The following is a 21,278-nucleotide window of genomic DNA, read 5'->3' as shown; positions in this document are numbered from 1 at the left end:
CAGAATTACATTCTGCATTTGAGCAAGATCCTCAGTGATCCCTGTGCACATGAAAAATGCACGTGATGAACAGTTATTTTTGGAAGGGAACACGTGTGAGTATGGATTTCTTGGCAGCAAAATTAAGCATGCTCTAGATAACATCATATCAAAATGACCAAGTAAGTTTTATGGACTAAGTGGACAGTTTTGGTTTTTTTTTCCTTCCAGGATCACTTATTTGGCATTATCACGAACAGTTGATCTGATCTCCACCTCCCAACGTTTCTTCCCTTGAGGCCTGCCTCAGGATTTTTATTGCTGTGACGGGATTTTACCGCAGTGTGCCACTCCGCCTCCCCAGCATCCTCCCATATCCCTCCAGATTCCAGATCTCACTTCAACAGACTTGACCAACCTCTCCTCTAAGCAAGGCTCTGGGCAGAGGTGAATGCAAAGGAGAACCGAGAAAGCCTTGGCCTCTGGAAGACTTTTGAGTTGTTAACACAGTCTCCACACAAACCTGTGGAGTTTGTGAGAAGTCACTGGCCAAACCCTGCCCAACTAGGAAGGTCACACAAAGGGGAAGGGACAGAGGGCCGGCTGCAAAGCCTGAGCCCTGAACCTCCACACAGAGAAAAAGGCAGCGGGGTTGAGAGGTGATTGCTGAGGAAACGGGGCACACTGAGCACCAACAAAATCCCCGTCTTCCTAATGAAATTGACAACGTCTCAGTCTCGTGGAACATGTGAAGCAGACACAGTTCCAGCCTCCAAGCCCCCACTTTGACCCCTGCACTAACTCCTCCTGAAGAAGGTTCTGGAACTTCCACGGACCATTGAGTGCATTTACAAACCACTAATTGCGAGGTGTGCAAGTGCCACAGAAGGTAAAAGCAGCGTACTGTGGAAGTACTGAGAGCCAAGAGAGTAGCAGATCCATGAAGCAATGAGAGACAAAGGAATCTCCTTGGCAAAGTAATCTCTAGGCTTCCTGGAGGAGGTGGCCCTGGAGTCAGGCCATGTGGGTCATGGGGATGGCTAAGGGACAGAGGGCCAACTGGGCAGTGGGCACAGCATGAGGAGGCATGGGACTGGCCACTCTCAGTCCCATTGAAGTCATGAGTTGTGTTTAGCGGCTTGGAGGGTCAAGGGAGAGGAGCAGTAGGAAGAACAGCTCGTTTTGCTCTTCCATGTCATAAAGAGAGCTAAAGTCTCCAGGGACACCTGGGTGGCTCAGTCGGTTAAGCATCTGCCTTCTGCTCAGGTCACGATCCCAGGGTCCTGGATGGAGCCCCGCATTGGTCTCCCTGCTCGGCGGGGAGCCTCCTTCTCCCTCTCCCTCTGCCTGCAGCTCTGCCTACTTGTGCACTCTCTCTCTCTGACAAATGAAGAAATAAAATCTTAAAAAAAAAAAAGTCTCCAGCCCATTCCTAACTTGGGTGCTTGTTTGTCTAGGGTGGTAAGTCAATTTTCAGCTTGGCCAGGGAAGGAGATATTTACCATTGCACACGAACCCCCTTCTCTGGTTGGAGGCGTCTCCTACCCTGGAATCTGAAAATGTCAGTTACTCACTTTGCCCCAGCCTCTCTTGCCAGGCATGTGATGGCGGGTCGTGCCAGAACAGAAGTGAGTGCTGAAAGAAGCAGTACCCGAGAAGAATCCCACAGAAGAGATGGGCAGCCGAGGTGGCAGATACATGTGGGGCAAAGCACTGGCAGTGTCTATGGTTTCAGCACAAAGGTTCCATGTTCTGTGTGTGAGATGGAGGTGGTTCAAAGTTGTGGTCTCTGGGTCCAGTTTAGCAGCAGTGGTGGCTTCATGGGACCAATTCCAGAACATGATCTGGGGCACTGTTCAAGCTGTGTAGTCTCTAAGCCTTGTTCTTTGGCTGAACTGTTCAATATCCTTTAATCAACTTCTGTTCTCCTTTTATTTTAAAAGAGTCACATTTGATTTCTCTTCCTTGCAACTAAGAATCCTGACACTTTTGGTTATGTTGGGCAATAAAGGGCATGCCTCAAGCATTTCAGAATTGATGGGGCACCTGGCTGGCTCAGTTAGAGGACCAGGCCTCTCGATCTCAGAGTCTTGAAGTTGAGCCCCACGCTGAGGGTAGAGATTACCAAAAATAAATAAATAAATTTTCCAAAAAAAAAAAAAAGAATTTCAGAATTGAGTCCCTTCCTTTACATAAAAAAACAAGTAATCTTGCATAGATTGAAAATTCAGTTGTTATGTTGATTTCCCAAATCATTTGATGATAATGTTTGAAACTTATTCTGTAGATTGCAGGGCACTGGGACTAAAGTTTGGGAGCTTATCAGAACAGCTGTAGGAAGAAATATAAGGAAAATGTGGAGATCCTCATGAAATGACTCAAATCCAAAGTGTTTTTTCCCAGAGGGCCTTTGATGGAACTGTAAGAGGTAGACAAAGGGCCCTGACTCTTTTGTTCTGTTAAGGGAAAACTGATTGTTGAACTTATATATGTGTAGCACTTTTTTAGACTCCAAAATTTCCTTTTTAAAAAAAAAGAGAGAGAGAGAGAAAGCAGAGGAGAGGCAGAGGGAGAGAGAGATTCTCAAACAGACTCCCAGCTGAGCCTGACGCAAGGCTCAATCCCAGGAGCCCGAGATCATGACTTGAGCTGAAATCAAGACTTGGTGGCTTAACCAACTGAGCCATGTGGGCACTGCTAGACTCCAAAATTTCTTTTCTCTATATCAGCACAATGGTATGGAGTGGTGTGAACAGGAGAGACCCAAAACAAAAGAGTAGGTGTTTACATTTGCTGTAGGTGGGAAGAATTTCAGTGTGACAAAAAAGAATTCTCAAGAATATCCACAACTGTTAAACTAAGCTGCCAACTGAACTGGCAGGAAATACCACTCTGTTATTGCCATCATGATTCCAGAAGAGACAGACTTCAAAATATGGCTGTAGATATACAAATTGGATGAAACCATCAAATTCGCTTCCTCAGGTGATGCAATTCATAATCTCAGTTTTAGAGGTGTAGTCTCCAAGCAAATTGATAGAACATATCTTAGAACAACATAAAATTTTTTTTGTCCCCTCTACTATAATGCCAGCTCCATGAAAGTAGGGTCTTTGAATGTATGTTTCAAAGCACATGTGTTCTCAGCACATAGTAGGTACTAGATCAGATTTGTCTAGCAAGAAGACATCATACTCCCTTAAAATTTATGAAAAAGAGAGAGGATATGTGTGTATTACATATCATTTATTATATTGACCATATCTTTGCAGCATACTCTTCTTGTCAAGGAGTATTTTTAGAGATGAAGCATGTTACTCTCTAGTGTGCATTCCCTTCCATTTCCAGGAAAATGTGTGCTAACCAGCAAGTCATACCTCAGTTAGGTCTTCCTTATTCTGCACATCACTTCTCCCCTTAGGACTCACTGCTTTCAGTATTTTTAATGGATTTTTTTAAATTTTATTTTTAAGTAATATCTACAACCAATGTGGGGCTCAAACTTACAACCCCAAGATCAAGAGTTGCATGCTCTGCTGAATGAGTCAACCAGGCGCCCCCTTCCTGTTTTCAGTATTTTTAAAAAATTTTATTTAGTGATTCATTACTTATATATAACACCCAGTGCTAATCATAACAAATGCCCTCCTTAATACCCATCATCCATTTAGCCCATCCCCCACCTCCCTCCATCTACCCTCAGTTTGTTCTCTATCGTTAAAAGTCTCTTATGGTTTTCTTCCCTCTCTCTCTCTCTCTTTTTTTTTTCCTCATTTCTTTTTTTTTCTTCCCCTATGTTCATCTGTTTTGTTTCTTAAATTCCATACATGAATGAAATTCTATGGTTTTTGTCTTTCTCTGACTGACTTATTTCACTTAGCACAATACCCTCTAGCTCTATCCATGTCATTGTAAATGCAAGATTTCATTCATTTTGGTGGCTCAGTAACATTCCATTGTATATATACACCACATTTTCTTTATCCATTCATCAGTCAATGGACATTTGGGCTCTTTCCATAGTTTGGCTACTGTTGATAATGCTGCTATAAACATCGGGATGCACATACCCCTTCAAATCAGTATTCTTGTATCCTGTGGGTAAATACCTGGTAGTGCATTTGCTGGGTCATAGGGTAGTTCTATTTTTAGCTTTTTGAGGAAACTCTACACTGTTTTCCAAAGTGACTGCACCAGTTTGCATTCCCACCAACATATGAGGGTTCCCCTTTTTCCGCATCAACATCTATTATTTCTGTGTTGTTAATTTTAGCCATTCTGACAGGTGTGAAGTGGTATCTCATGATTTTGATTTATATTTCTCTGATGATGAGTGATGTTGAGCATCTTTTCATGTGTCTGTATGTCTTCTTTAGAAAATGTCTATTCATGCACATTTCTTTTTTTTTTAAAGATTTTATTTATTTATTTGAGAGAGAGAGAATGAGAGATAGAGAGCACGAGAGGGAAGAGGGTCAGAGGGAGAAGCAGACTCCCTGCTGAGCAGGGAGCCCGATGCGGGACTTGATCCCGGGACTCCAGGATCATGACCTGAGCTGAAGGCAGTCGCTTAACCAACTGAGCCACCCAGGCGCCCTATTCATGCACATTTCTTAACTGGATTATTCGTTTTTTGGGTGTTGAGTTTAAGTTCTCTATAGATTTTGGATACTATCCCTTTATCTGATATGCCATTTACAAATATATTCTCCCATTCCGTAGGTTGCCATTTAGTTTTGTTGATTATTTCCTTCGCTGTGCAGAATATTTTTGTCTTAAAGTCCCAATAGTTCATTTTGGCTTTTGTTTCCCATGCCTCTGGAGACATGTCTAGTAAGAAGTTGCCATGGCTGAGGTCAAAGAGGTTCCTGCCTGTGTTCTCCCCTAGGATTTTGATGGTTTCCTGCCTCACATTTAGGTCTTTCATTCATTTTTAATTTATTTTTGTGTATGGTGTAAGAAAGTGGTTCAGTTTCATTCTTCTTCATGTGGCTGTCCAGTTTTCCCAACACCATTTGTTGAAGAGAGTGTCTTTTTCCCATTGGATATTCTTTCTTGCTTTGTTGAAGATTAGTTGACCATATCATTTTGGGCCCATTTCTAGGTTCTCTATTCTGTTCCATTGATCTACGTGTTTGTTTTTGTGCCAGTACCATGCTGTCTTGATGATTACAGCTTTGTAATAGAGTTTGAAGTCTGGAATCGTGATGCCTCCAGCTTTGCTTTTCTTTTTCAAGATTGCTTTGGCTATTCTGGGTCTTTTGTGGCTCCATTCAAATTTTAAGATTGTTTGTTCTAGCTCTGTGAAAAATGCTAGTGGTATTTTGATAAGGATTGCATTACGTGTGTAGATGCTTTGGGTAGCATAGACATTTTAATAATGTTTGTTCTTCCATCCATAAGCATGGAATGTTTTTCCATTTCTTTGTGTCTTCCTCAATTTCTTTCATAAATATTCTATAGTTTTCAGAGTACAGACCTTTTACCTCTTTTGTTAGGTTTATTCTTAGGTATCTTATTTGGTTTTGATGCAATTGTAAATGGAATCAATTCCTTGATTTCTCTTTCTGCTGCTTCATTTTTGGTGTATAGAAATGCAACAGATTTCTATACAGATTTCGTATCCTGCAACTTTACTGAATTCATGTATTAGTTTTAGCAATTTTTTGGTGGAGTCTTTCAGGTTTCTACATAGAGTATCATGTCATCTGCAAATAGTGAACGTTTGACTTCTTTCTTGCCTATTTGGATGTCTTTTATTTCTTTTTGTTGTCTGATTGCTGAGGCTAAGACTTCCAGTACTATGTTATTCTTTTCAGTATCGAACATGGAGGTTATTTATACATGAAAAAACTTGACTTGGACATCCTTGGATTTTTCCATGAACATCAGTAGAGAGTATGTTCTATTTTATGGTGGAAGAGAATATAAAGAAATGTTTTAACTTCAAAAATTATTCTGGTAAAGTATAAGGCTTTAGAAACCTCTATGAATCTCCAATATTCTCCCTGTGTTTGAGGCAAGCAGTACTTCAAAGATATCTCAGACTTTTCAGAGTGAGTACTTTCCATCTAAATTGGCAATTTGGGGGCACCTGGGTGGCTCAGTTGTTTAAGTGTCTGCCTTCAGCTCAGGTCATGATCCCAGAGTCCTGGGATCAAGCCCTGCATTGGGCTCCCTGCCCTGCTGGGGAGCCTGCTTCTCCCTCTCCCTCTGCTGGCTGCTCCCCCTGATTGTGTTCTCTCTCTCTCTCTGTCAAAGAAACAAATAAAATCTTAAAAATAAATAAATAAATAAATTGACAATTTATCTGTGAGTCTGCTATCCTCCACCTACTTTGCATGATTAATATTGCAAAGAATATTAATAACGTTCTTTGATATTGGAGTTGGAAATGAATATTTCATTTGAAATGTTTTCTGCAAATAATTTGATAGTCGATCCTGTAAGTGTCATTTTTAATGTACATATCACTGTTTCCCCAACAACTGCTCTGGCAATAAACCGCACAATGCAGGAAATATTCTTTTTATTTTCTTGGATTAAATAAAACAACATATTGACCTTCACCCTTGCTATGCTTGCTGTGGTAAAATTTGCCATTTCTGAATTTTAAAAATGAAGAGTAAATTCTGATCACGTCTTGTTTTCTCACCATATCCGAAAAAGAGAAAAAAAAAAGGATAAATACAAACTTAAAATAGGAATATAAAGTGCCTCTAATTAATCTGTTACAACCTAATTTCAGAAGACAGACAATTGTATTCATTGTGTAGGCATGCCATAACCAAGTATTACAAACGAGGTGGCTTCAAACAGCAGAAATTTACCGTCTCATTGTTCTGGAAGCCAGTAGTCTGATATCCAGACTGGGCCGTGCTCCCTCGAAAAGCTGTAGGAGAATCCCTCTTTGCCTCTTCCTAGCTTCTAGTGGTTTGGCAGATCTTAGGTGTTGCTTGGCTTAAAGATGCATTATTCCAATCTTCTGTCTTCACATGATGGCATTCTTCCTGTACTTCTGTTTTCACATGGTCATCTTCCAATGAGGCCAGCAGTCATTTTGGATTAGGGGTCCCCCCCACTCAATATGACCTTACTTAGCTAATTACATCCGCACTGACCCTCTTTCTAAATAAGGTCACATTCTGAAATACTGGTAGTTAGGACTTCAACATATCTTTTATTGGGTGGGGAACATAATCCAATTTCTAATAACAAGTACTTTGCTATTAAAAATTAATGAATATTTGGGGGGCGCCTGGGTGGCTCAGTTGGTTAAGCATCTGCCTTAGGCTCAGGTCATGATCCCAGGACCCTGGGATTGAGCCCTGCATCAGGCTCCCTGCTCAGCGGGGAATCTGTTTCTCTCTCTCCCTCTGCCCCTCCCACCTGCTCATGTGCTCTCTCTTTCTCTCTCTCTCAAATAAATAAATAAAATCTTAAAAAAAATGTGCCACCATGGATTGGTTCATAAACTACTTAATGAAGAGGAGTAAATCATATGAATATTTTGGAAAAATATTTAAATTTATATTTCTTGTTTCTTGGACATGCAGTGTTGCCATTAACAAAGATAACATAAAACCCATAATATCCTACTACCAGGAATCTTGTCAGTGCAAGGATTATATATTCACCCCGTAGGAACTCTTATTTGAGGAGCACTTATATATTCTTATTGTTCATGCATGGGTGAAATTCGATTGAGTTTTTCTCAGATTTGACAGTAATTCTAAAAATTTAATTGCATATAATGTCATGTGAAGCTGAAAGGAAATTTTCTAAGTTACTGGTCATATTTTCTTTTCAGTCAATCCTGCTAAAGAAAAGACTGAAAAGCTGTGGAGCCCTGTGGAAAGCTGAACTGGGAGATGTACCCAGAAAAAGCAGGATCGACCCTTATTACAGTGCGTGGGAAAATTCTAAAATCTGTACCTCACTTGCTATTGAAAGCCATCTAGACCTTGTTAAAGCATACTGTTGGGTTTCAGTGTCCTGGGGCAGCTCAACCAGAACATAGGGGTATTACACTCAAGACATGTTACTAAACCATTTGGGGCCAGGGTATGCTTATAGGATTGACCCTTCCTGAACCTACTGTGGGACAAGGTGAGACTATGGACCACAGGAATTTATCCATGGCATAATACCTAATGATTGCAGGTTTACTTTTCCTTTAATAAAATTTATTTTGCAGGAGGGGATGTTCTTATTAGTCTACAGGCTGTATAGAAGGATGAATTTCTCAGGTTTCTGGCTGTTAACAGAAATGTTAACGCTCCAGAAAGGTGACTTGGAACCCTTGTTCTAGGGCAGTCTTGGATTTAAGTAATATCTGGTCTGTTATCTCTCATGTGCATGCATCAGGCCTGTCTTTCACATGTACCCAACCCTTAGCCAAGGAACTGCCACTACTTCTTGTGTATGCCCACAATATGCCCTCAGCCTGGAATGTTCTCCTACCTCACCTCTGTTAAGTCCAAATCTAAATACCCTCCAAGTGCTTGCTCAAATGCCAACCATGAAATCCTCCCTGATCTGTCATTTCTTTGAACCTTCCAAATGCACTTGATTTGTAATTTTTTACAGCACATGTTCCTGTCTTACTTGCATTTGTTTCTATGTCATACTTGGACTATTAAAAAGAAGGCTTAGCATTTTCTGTTGTCCCCTTAGTACCTACTTCTTAAGTTGATTAGGTGCTCCATAAATACCCTTTAAGGATCAAAGACCTAAGTGTAAAAGCCAAAATCATAAAACTCTTAGGAGAAAAAGGGGGAAAGCTTCACACATTGGATTTGGCAATGATTTCTTTGATAGCACACTCCCCCAAAAAGTGTATATAACAAAACAAAAAATAGATAAATTGGACTTTATTAAAAAATGAAAAACTTTTGTGCATCAAAGGACACTATCAATGGAGTGAAAAGACAATCCCCACAATGGAGGAAATATTTGCAGATCATACATCTAATGAGATTAATAACCCAGCGTCTGGGTGGTTCAGTCGGTTAATTGTTTGCCTTCAGCTCAGGTCGGGATCTCAGGGTGCTGGGATCAAGCCCCATGTGGGGCATGGAGCCTACTTTAAAAAAAAAAAAATTTAAGTATGATTTTACAGAATGGTGGAGACATAGGGCCTTGGATCTAGCCTCTTGGATTCACACCCCTCACCTTCAGACAGAGTATTTTTTATTTTTTAATTGAAATATAATTAACATACAATAGTCTATTAGTTTCAGGTATACATCATAGTGATTTGATATTTTTTTACATAATGAAATGGTAAGTCTAGTTACCATTTTAGGCCGAGTATATTTGAACAACTCTTTTTTTTTTTTAAGATTTTGTTTATTTATTTGAGAGAGAGAGTGTGGGCACGAACGGGGGGGAGGGGCAGAGGGAGAAGAAGCAGACTCCTTGCTGAGCAAGGACCCGGATGTGGGACTCGATCCCTGGACCCTGGGATCACAACCTGAGCTGAAGGCAGACGCTTAACCGACTGAGCCACCCAGGCACCCCACATTTGAGCAATTCTTAAAAACAAGGATTCATCAGGTTCATGAAAATTTGCCAGAAGTACATCTGTTGGTTTTGCTAACCCAAGACATTCTTCTAGAGAGCTAACAGATTCTTCCTAAATAGTTTTCTCTTCATTTTTCCTTTTCCTTCCTTTCAAAAATATCTACTGAGGACCTTTACTGTGTGTGGCACTATTTGGGAGATATCATGGAGAAAAAATGGTAATATGGAGAGTAATTAAACATAAACACTTTATGTAAATGCCAGTTTTGCCCCCCCTATTATCCATGAGCACATTAATTAACCTCTTTGTACCTCAGTTTCCACACCTGCAAAATTGGCACAATAATACTACTCATTTTAGAGTATTTGTGCTGAACATCTTCCGTTTGTCCCTCCAGATTCACTACTTTTCTCTGCCCTGTTCCTGGCCCTGGGAGTCCGGCCTACATGGGCTCTATCAATAAATTTCCTTGCTTTCTAGTTTCAGTTTGGATTTGACCAATCCCGGGAGACCAGATCAGGGAGAAGATCAGAAGTAGGTAGGAAAAGACAGTTTGGTTGTTTCTTTTTTTCAATCCCAGGCTTCCTCCTTACTGGGTTGTTGCAGAATGGCTGCCTCCTAGAGCGAACTGCTGTGAAGACCGCCCTCTCCACAGGACTTCCTTTCTCTGAGCGACCCCAAACATTCCCTCCTTTAATAACAAGCCTAGAAGTTTTCACATTCACATTAACTAGCTACCACTGAAGACGTGAGTACCAAGAGAGGGGCTGTGCCTTTCGAGCAACTAAGTATGGGGTTCTGATTCTTCAACATTAGCAGCCAGATCCCAGAGAACATTATCTAGACCATGCTAAAGAGTCTGAAGATGATCCAGCTAGCCCTAAAATGAAAGCTAATAAAGTCTTTCTTATTACCTATCCTCTTTCTAATGTCTGGTATCTAGTTAGGGCTCCTTCAGTATTTAATGGATAAATGAACAAATATTGAAAAACCAGCGTTGAATAGAACTAAAGAGAATAGTGCTTAAAACTGGCTTCTATTTTATCTTTGTATTATATGTTTGTTGCCTACTTCTACAAGCTGTTCTTACTAAGCTTGTGGTCCATATATGTTTATTATTATACAATATGGATAACAATGATTATAAACGAAAGAATTTCTAATTGTCTTTAAAACTAGGTGGACTCATGGACAAATCTTTTAGTGATCTGTCTTGAGTTTTACGGGGTATTTTAAAGCTTCTATTGGAGAAATTTAAGGATAAAGAATCTGAATTTTATGTTTTGAGATTGTTAATATAACTACTGAATTTTGTTCTTCATAAACTTATATAAATTGTTTAACTAACAAGAAGCAGTAATAAAAACTTGGATAAATATCTTTGAAGCCACAATAAAAGGCAGATCTCTATTATAGCCATAAAGAACAAAAATACAAATATTACTTAAACTATGGAATACCTACATGGTGAAAAATTATGTAGCCAATAAAAAATTATGTAACAATGACATAAGAATTGCTTATTATATTAAGTGAGACGAACAATATAAAAAATTTTATATATGAAAGATTATTACAATATAAGAAAAAAGTCCAACAAACACTTAGGCATTAATAAAAGCCAATGGTTGTCTGGATGGTTGTATTGTGAATAATTTTTCCTCTTATTTTTAAAATGTTTTTTCCAAATTTTCTAATATAAACATATATTATTTTCTTTTTTTAAAAAAGATTTTATTTATTTATCTGAGAGAGGGAGAGCATGAGCAGAGGGAGGGGCAGAGGGAGAAGCAGACTCCCCGCTGAGCAGGGAGCTCCATACCAGGACCCCGAGATCATGACCTGAGTCGAATGTAGACACTTACCCAACTGAGCCACCCAAGCACCCCAAACATATATTATTTTCATAATGAAAAATATCAAAACATAGGAAACCTATAGTTTAAAATATAAATAATTTTCTTCACTAATGGAGAGAAAATATGTAGATCATACACAAATAAATATAGGGGCACTGGGCTGGCTTAGCCGGTAGATCCTGTGACTCTTGATCTCAAGGTTGTGAGTTCAAGCTCCACGTTGAGTGTAGAGATAAAAATATTAAAAAATCTTTACATTTGCTGGGATGCCTAGGTGGCTCAGTCGGTTAGGCATCTGCATTTAGCTCAGGTCATGATCCTGGCATCAGGCTCCCTGCTCAGAGGGGAGTCTGCTTCTCTCCCTCTGCTGTTCCCCCTGCGTGTGCTCTCACTCTCAAATAAATAAATAAAATCTTTTAAAAACACCAACCAAAGATCTTTACATTTGCAACGATGTGGATGGAGCTAGAGTGTATTATACTAAGTGAAATAAATTAATCAGAGAAAGACAAATACCATATGATTTCACTCATATGTGGAATTTAAGAAACAAAATGGATGAACATATGGGAGGGGAAAACGAGAGAGAGAGGGAAACAAATCATGAGAGACTCTTAACTACGATGAACAAACTGAGAGTTGATGGAGGGAGGTGGGTGGGGGATGGGATAGGTGAGTGAGGGTTATTAAGGAGGCCACTTGTTATATGATGAGCACTGGGTGTTATATGTAAATGATGAACCACTGAACTTTACTCCTGAAACCAATATTGAACTGTATGTCAACTAACCAGAATTAAAAAAAAAGAATAAAAGAAATCTTTAAAAAATAAAATAAAATACAAATAATTTTCTTTACTAATGGAGAGAAAATATGTAGATCATAGAGAAATAAACATAAAATTATTCTTTTGGACTTTGATCAAAAGGATATATACAGGGGTGCCTGGGTGGCTCAGTTGGTTAAGTGTCCGACTCTTGATTTTGGCTCAGGTCCTGATCTTGGGGTTGTGTGATTGAGCCCCAAGAGGCGCTCCACAGTCATGGAGGAGTCTGCTTCTCTCTCTCTTCTTCTCCCCCTGCCCCTCCCCCTTCTCTTGCTTGCATGCTCTCTTTCTCAAATAATAAATAAAATTAATGTTTAAAAAAAGGATAAATACAGCACTCAAAACTGACTCTTTCAGGCTTCCAACAAGCTTACAAATCCCATTACATGAAAAAAAACCCACAGCTAATATCATCCTCAACAGGGAAAAACTAAGAGCTTTTCCTCTATGGTTAGGAATAAGGGATGTCCACTCTCACCATTGATAAACAGTACTGGAAGTCCTAGCCTCAGCATTCATACAACAAAAAGAAATAAAAGGCATTCAAATTGGAAGGGAAGAAGCCAGACTTCCACAATTCACAGATGACATGATACTCTATATAGAAAACGCAAAGGATTCCAACAAAAAACTGCTAGAACTGATCAATTAATTCAGTAAAGTCACAGGATACAAAATCAACGTACAGAAATCTGTTGCATTTCTATACACCAAAAATGAAGCAGCAGAAAGAGAAATCAAGGAATCGATCCCATTTACAATTGCACCAAACCCATAACATACCTACGAATAAACCTTACCAAAGAGGTAAGAGATTTGTGTTCTGAAAACTAAAAAACACTGATGAAAGAAATTGAAGATGACACGAAGAAATGGAAAAACACTTCATGCTCAAGGATTAGAAGAACAAATACTGTTAAAATGTCTATATTACCCAAAGCAATCTATACATTTAATGCAATCCCTATCAAATCCTATATGTTATTTATTTTATTATTATTCACGTTTTTATTTTATTGAAACTTTGTTATAATTAAAGCATAGCCGGATAAACAATCTTGATCTATTGAGCTATTGGCCAGCTCTTCTGTGATAAAATAGCAAATGAAAAGGATTTGGATGAGTAATAAGGAAGCTACAATCCATTATCTTCTATTTCTTTGTTTCTTCTAGATTACCAGATATATTGGTCTACTGCATTCAATAGGTAGGGTAAAGTTTATAGGAAGCTATTCTGTCCAGGCTAGTTGAGAGCTTCAAGTGAAAGGAAACAAAGCTAGGGTGATTGCGGCATCAGAACAGAAAACTCCAACATCCTTGCGAAGATTAGCTGGATACTTTACACTTTTAAGCAGAAATGCTTAAAATTTTCACTTCAGTCTTACAAAAACACTCTTTGCGGGTCAATGATTGGAGTTCATTGGTGGAAGTTCATTGTTAGCTTTCTTTCTAAGAAGTAGATTGTAAAACTTCTGGAATCCAGGTAGGGTAATGAACAGATGATCTTAGACAATTCTCTTGAATTGCCTGGAATTCAAACTTGAGTTTTTTTTTCTTTTAATTTTTATTAACATATAATGTATTATTTGTTTCAGGGATACAGGTTTGTGACTTATCAGTCTTACACAATTCACAGCGCTCACCATAGCACAAACCCTTCCCAATGTCCATCACCCAGCCACCCCATCCCTCCCACCCCCCTCCACTCCAGCAACCCTCCGTTTGTTTCCTGAGATTAAGAGTCTCTTATGGTTTGTCTCCCTCTCTGGTTTCATCTTGTTTCATTTTTCCCTCCCTTCCCCTATGATTCTCTGCCTTGTTTCTCAAATTCCACATATCAGCAAGATCATATGATAATTGTCTTTCTCTGATTGACTTATTTAGCTTAGCATAATACCCTCTAGTTCTATCTACATTGTTGCAAATGGCAAGATTTCATATTTTTGATGGCTGCATAATATTCCACTGTGTGTGTGTGTGTGTGTGTGTGTGTGTGTGTGTGTGTGTGTGTGTGTATCACATCTTCTTTATTCATCTGTTGATGGACATCTAGGCTCTTTCCATAGTGTGGCTATTGTGGACATTGCCACTATAAACATTGGGGTGCACATTCCTCTTTGGATTGTTACATTTGTATCTTTGGGGTAAATACCCAGTACTGCAATTGCTGTGTCGTAAGGTAGCTCTGTTTTCAACTTTTTGAGGAACCTCCATACTGTTTTCCAGAGTGGCTGCACCGGCTTGCATTCCCACCAACAGTGTAGGAGGGTTCCCCTTTCTCTGCATCCTCGCCAACATCTGTCGTTTCCTGACTTGTTAATTTTAGTCATTCTGACCAGTGTGAGGTGGTATCTCATTGTGGTCTTGGGTTTCTTTTTTTTTTTTAAGATTTTATTCATTATTTATTTGATAGAGACAGAGACAGTGAGAGCAGGAACACAAGCAGGGGGAGTGGGAGAGGGAGAAGCAGGCTTCCCGCCAAGCAGGGAGCCCGATGTGGGACTCGATACCAGGACCCTGAGATCATGACCTGAGCCGAAGGCAGCCACTTAATGACTGAGCCACCCAGGCGCCCCTGGTCTTGGGTTTCTAATGTCAGAAGGAAGTAACCTGATCTCTGACTTTCAACCAGTAGCTGTTAAGAGTCCCAGCCAGGTCTATCTCCTGCTCATGTTAAAATCTATAAGAAGATGGAAGAGAGTGGGGGATACCCTCATTTTCTGAAGCCCTAGAATGTATCTCTAGTGTATATATATATATACATCATATTCAATCTCTAGTACCTAAGCCTCTGATAAATTTTCAAAATAAGGTAAAATTATGACATATAAATATATAATATTTATAAGCTAAGAAATTATTTTACAGGATGTATAAAATAAACACATGTCAAAGACTTTACGTAGCTCATTAAATAATGAGAGAACTGGAAAAAACTACTTTATATGGAGTAAAGGAACGTTGAAATGGAAGCAAAACCGGATTTTGCTGTAGGAGTGGGCGGTAGAGACGTCAATTCAACCTCCATCTGGCAGGATTAATTTGCATGTCTATAGATGGTGGAAGGCAGAATAATGTCCCTTTCCCTCACCTCCAAAATAGTCCAGGCTAATCCTCAGAACCTGGGAATATGTTAGATGGCAAAGGGGAAGTAAGGAGGTACAGATGGAAGTAAGATTGTTTATCAGTTGACTTTATTATAGAGATTATTTTGGGTCATTCAGATGGGTTCAATGTAATCACAAGCGTCTTTAAAAGTGGAAGAGGGTAAGCAGAAGAGTCAGAGGGAGCTGCAACTGTGGAAGGATGGTCAGAAAGATGCAACGTTGCTGGCTTTGAAGATAGAAAAAGGGCCCAAGAGCTCAGGAATGGGGGGCGGCCTCTAAAAGCTAGAAAAGGCAAGGAAATAAAATTTCCCCTATGGTGTCTAGAATGGAATGGAACCCTGCAGATACCTTGATCTTAGCCCAGCACAACTGGTGTGGGACTCCTGGCTTCCAGAACTATAATAAGACAGTAAAGTTGTGTGGTTTTAATGTGCCAAATTTGTGGTGATTTTTTAAGAACAGCTATAGAAAACTAAGGTAATAGAAAAGAAATTAGTTGCATTGCTATCAGTTATCTACAACTTACAGAGTTTAAAAATAGCTCAGTCAAAAACAAAGGCACACACACTTACATATATGTACATATATAGTTAAGACCTCATACTCATACTATATCTGCAGAGCTTATGGAGCTTACTTTTTGGGCAGCAAATAAAAGTAGGAATGTGTTCCTAATGAGATGAATGATTCAGCACTTAGCAATTCCAAAGATGCCCTATCCAACCTCAGGATCTTTAATCACTGATGGAAGCAGAAATGAGCAAATTGATGACTTGATGGTTCAGTAGAATCCCCCTTGGAAACTGGGGAGAGCCAAATCATCAATAACCCTGGAATCAATTCTTGCTCCATCAGCCAATTTCTAGCCAAAGGAATAATGGCCTTTTAGTAGCCAACTGCTTCAGCTTTGGGGTTGTGTTACAGCAGAATTTTCTGCCTTCAATTAAAATAAGCTGGATAACAGGAATTGATGTTCACCCTAAGGAAACTCTTATCAAGTCAAAATTGATAGACATGGTGAGGGGGAAGCAAAAATATAAAAAGCATCAGATAAAAAATGACAATTCAAGTGGAATTATATTGTTTTTGTTTCCTGGCATCTATACTTCTTTCTTTTCATAGCAACAGGCTTAGATTTTCAGATGAGGTTGACTCACACATATTCCTCTTACTACTCTATTCAGACAAGAGTGGGTGAATGACCTAAGCCTGGCCCATCTGTCTTAATGATACGTTAAGAATTTATGAGGCCAGAGGCACCTGCCTGACTCAGTTAGTAGAGCATGTGACTCTTGATCTCAGGGTCTTGAGTTCAAGCCCCATGTTGGGGGTAGAGCTTACTTTAAAAATAAAATAAAATAAAAAACTCTTCACATTCAAGTGCACTCTTTAAAAAAAAAAGTGTATGTGTGGGGGGGTAAGGGGGTAGTGATCTGGCTGGCTCAGTCAGTAGAGCATGTGACTCTTGATCTCCGGGGTTGCATAGAGCTTACTTAAAAATAAATTTAAAAAATCGAAAAATCGGGCTCCTGGTGGCTAAATCGGTTAAGTGTTTGCCTTCAGTTCAGGTCATAATCTGGAGTCCTGGGATTGAGCCCTGCATCTGCTTCTCCCTCTTCCTCTGCCCCTTCCCCCGCCCCCTATTCCCCCCACCATCTGCCCTCTGCTTGTTCTCTCTTTCTCAAATACATAAAAATCTTTTAAAATCTTTTAAAATTTTTAAAAAATAATTGAATAAATAAAAAAATTATGGGACCAGATCTAACCCATTGAGAATCAAGCTTGAATCATTACAGTCCCTCTGGTCTTTTGAAGTAGTAAATTATTTTGCCCCTTTTCCCCCATAAGTCTGTTTGGGATTAATTTCTGGTTACTTAGAGTCAAGAGAGTGCTTACTAAGACAACCATGTGTATTTGGTAAGTTATTTCACTATTGTTAAAGATAAAATGAAGGCATATTAAAAATTTTAAGAGCTTATTTGAGCAAAAATCAATTTAAATCAGGCAGTGCCAAACCAAAAGTGATAGTCCACTGACAGGAACTAGGAGAAAGATTTCTATAGTAGAGAAAAGGCAGAAGCAAAGCAAGGAAATTATTTGGCTGGCCATAGCTTAAACTTTTTTATTTGGAAATAAATAAATAAGACTATTTGGCTCTATGTGATTGATTATCCTTAGATTTTGTATTCTTAACCTAGATGCCGCTACAGGCTTAGGTTTGGAATTGCTTACTTAGGTTTTGGAATATACTGATAAGGTATTAGCACCACCTCAGTCTAATGGCTCCATCCCAGGACCCTAGGATCATGACCTGAGCCTAAGGCAGACACTTAACAACTGAGCCACCCAGGTGCCCCTGGCATTCCATATTTCAATGTAACGAACCAAAGCAAAACTTCCACTTACTTGTTTTCCTAAAAGTAATCTTCTTGAGAACTTGTCACATTGGTTCTTTCCACATTCTGAAAGGCATCTCTTGCAACTTTCTAAATCTTAGTAGTTGTCAAATTTTCCAGGGCACCAAATAAAGGGACAGTTTGAAATATCAAGTAAGATGTTGAGAAAGAATGACTCTAACTGGGTAACAAATCCTTTTGCAATCCAGCAAACTTGCCATAGTTTTCTTTTATTCCTTAACGTCATCAGAGCGGACACAGTTATTCACCAACAGTAACAGAGGCGTTTGTGAGCTTGGGGCTCTCCTGGGAACACTGTACTGTACTTTGGGATGTATGATAATACCTCAGTTTCACTCACTTGCTGCTTAAAATATAAAATGCTGAATAAGAATTTCTGGATACAGTTGTGAGGCCCCTTGTCCTGACTCCCCTTATAGGCCCCAGGGCAACTTTTTCCCCATTACCCATTTAGGTGTAGAGATTACTTAAAAATAAAATCTTAAAAAAAAAAGACTATCAACCAAAAGTCCTCCACCTTCTTCTATTCCCATTGTTAAGTTTCTCATGTTTGCATCCTTGAAACTTTAGACCTTTGAGAATGTAAAGTCATTGGATTATAAGAAAAGATTAAAAAAAATCTCTAAAGTAATAAGAATATATCCAGGGATTTCAATGGGGGATTTTTTCTGCTGGAAAAATTGGGAGATTGGTGATAGTGTCACTAGGCAGTGAGATTGAGTAGGCATTTGAGTAGGCACAGAGTGGTATGCTGGAGGCAGTTCATATTGGCTTGCAAGAGCTGATTGTTAAATTTTTCAGAATTTTGTGAGCTGATTGTTATGCACAGCCATTATTAAAAGTTAAAGTGTATACATTTACAGTAAGTTATATTAAAAATAGATAATAGAGGCACGTTGCTGGACTTGGTAGAGCATAAGACTCTATCTCGGGGTTGTGAGTTCACACTCCATGCTGGGCATAGAGATTACTTAAAAAAATATAAAATAAACATTTAAAACTCATTAATTCTTAATTATTTTTTACTGCATTTTATCATTTTCTATGCCCTTGAAGTTGTTTATGTCTATTGTATCTGCATGATGGAAATGTTATATAATGGTGTGTTATGCACATCTCTTCCCATTTCCACATTCAGTGACGTTATGTTGATAGTTTGAAATAGGTCTTGGTGGGGGTATTTACAACATGGCAACACCAGCAAGCATTACAAATCAAGGCTCAATTTATTATTTTGTCTAGACTTAAAAGTTATGGAGAGAATGTTGATGATGCAGATTAAACTTAAAAGTGTGTTATGTCTGTAGCTGTTAACATCGTGAATAGCATTAAAAAATTGAGTAAGAGCGCCTGGGTGGCTCAGTCAGTTAACCATCTGCTTTTGGCTCAGGTCATGGTCTCAGGGTCCTGGGTTTGAGCCCCGCATCACTCTCCTTGCTCAGTGGGGAGTCTGCTTCTTCCTCTCCCTCTGCTCCCCCGTCCCTCCCCGCTGCTTGTGCTCTCTCTCTCTTTCAAGTAAATAAATAAAATCTTTTTAAAAATTGAGTAAATATTCATCCAGTATTCAAAAACTGTTCAATTCAGCAAAGAAGTTGCTCATATCATTGTTGAAAGAGTGAAGTTTCAATATATGTCTTAGTTGTTTTACATTCATTTTATTGCTTAACAAAAATATCAAGGAACATTCATTGAATTATGCTGGTTTACCAATAGCAACAATATGTTGCTTTGGTTATAAAAGCTCAGTAAAAACAACAAAAGTGTTTTGTGAGATCAATTGGTTACACAGAATTTAAATAGAGGACATTTTATAGGTTAATATTTTTGTAATAAGAGCATTTTTTTTTTAAGTAGCCTTCAGGCTTGAACTCACAACACTGAGACTGAGAGTCACATGCTCTACAGACTGACCCAGCCAGGCACTCCACAGAGGATTCTTATAAGTCAGTAATATACGGGGAGGTGGGTGGAGGTTGGGGTAACTTGGTGACAGGCATTAAGGAGGGCCCATGATGTGACAAGTGCTAGGTGTTATAGGCAAGTGATGAATTACTTAACTCTACATCTGAAACTAATGATGTATTATATGTTGACTAATTGAATTTAAATAAAAAAATAAACCAGTAATACACACACATATATATTGCTACGGACTGAATTGTGTCCTTCTAAAATTCATATGTTGGGGAGCCTGGGTGGCTCAGTTGGTTAAGCGACTGCCTTCGGCTCAGGTCATGATCCTGGAGTCCCGGGATCGAGTCCCACATTGGGCTCCCTGCTCAGCAGGGAGTCTGCTTCTCCCTTTGACCCTCTTCCATCTCGTGCTCTCTATCTCTCATTCTCTCTCTCTCTCAAATAAATAAATAAAATCTTAAAAAAAAATAAAATAAAATTCATATGTTGAAGCCCCAACCCCCAATATGACTATTTTTGGAGATAACATCTTTATTTTTTATTTTTTTTTAAAGACTTTATTTATTTGACAGAGAGAGAGAGAGAGAGAGAGAATATAAGCAGGAGAGTAGGAGAGGGAGAAGCATGCTTCCCGCTGAGCAGGGAGCCTGACTCAGGGCTTGATCCCAGGATTCTGGGATCAAGACCTGAGCCAAAGGCAGATGCTTAACAACTGAACCACCCAGGCCCCCCTTGGTGATAACATCTTTAGGAGGTAATTAAGTGTAAATGAGGTATAAGGGTGTGGCCCTACTAATAAAACTAGGTGGCCTTATAAAAAGGGAAGCAAGATCTCTCCTCCTTCCCTCTCCCTAGCAGGGAAAGGCCATGTGAGCACACAATGAAATGGCAGCCACGTACAAGTGAAGAGAAGAGGCCTCAGAATGAAACCTACCTGCCAGCAACTTGGTCTTGGACTTTCCAGCCCCCAGAACTGTGAGAAATAAATTTCTGTTGTTTAAGCCACCCAGCCTATGCTATTTTGTTATGGCAGCCCAAGCTTAGACACACACACACACACACACACACACATGCACACACACACTGTTGATAGGTACACAAATAATTGTAAGAAATGTTAAAGAATGATAAGTGCTATAAAAATATGGAGTAAATGATATGCAAGGAGTGCAGTGGAGGTGGCATTTTAGGTAATCCAGGCTGTAGATCATGAGAACCTGAACTTGGGCAGTGACCTTAGAAAAACCGAAGATTACATGGCTTCAAGAGGGCACCATTTGACTTGTCAGCTACAACTGACCAGCACCTGGACTCACTATGGATGTTGGATATTTCTTCTGTATGTATGTAAAACATCCCACTTAATCCCCTGAGTTTTAATTTGTTCCTCTGATCATCCTCCATCCTATTGCCAGAGTGATTGTTCTAAATCTCATGATGTCACATTTCTGCTCACAATTGTATCATGATTGCCTGGATCTCAAGGTCAAGTTCAGATCTCCTCCTTAACATGTCTCCCTGCCTCTCTATCTCAAATTTTTTCAACCCACTTCTCCCAGTCCCATCTCTACCCCCAACACACACATCCCTTCATTCTGGTCATACTCAGCTAGTTCCTTTACTCTGTCCTATTGCTTCATGAACTTTCTG

Source organism: Eumetopias jubatus, unplaced genomic scaffold (genome assembly GCF_037043125.1).
Source record: "Eumetopias jubatus isolate StellerSeaLion01/CBP00866 unplaced genomic scaffold, mEumJub1_p1.0 scaffold_2, whole genome shotgun sequence".
Classification (NCBI taxonomy): domain Eukaryota; kingdom Metazoa; phylum Chordata; class Mammalia; order Carnivora; family Otariidae; genus Eumetopias; species Eumetopias jubatus.
Note: the sequence above shows the minus strand (reverse complement) of the source record.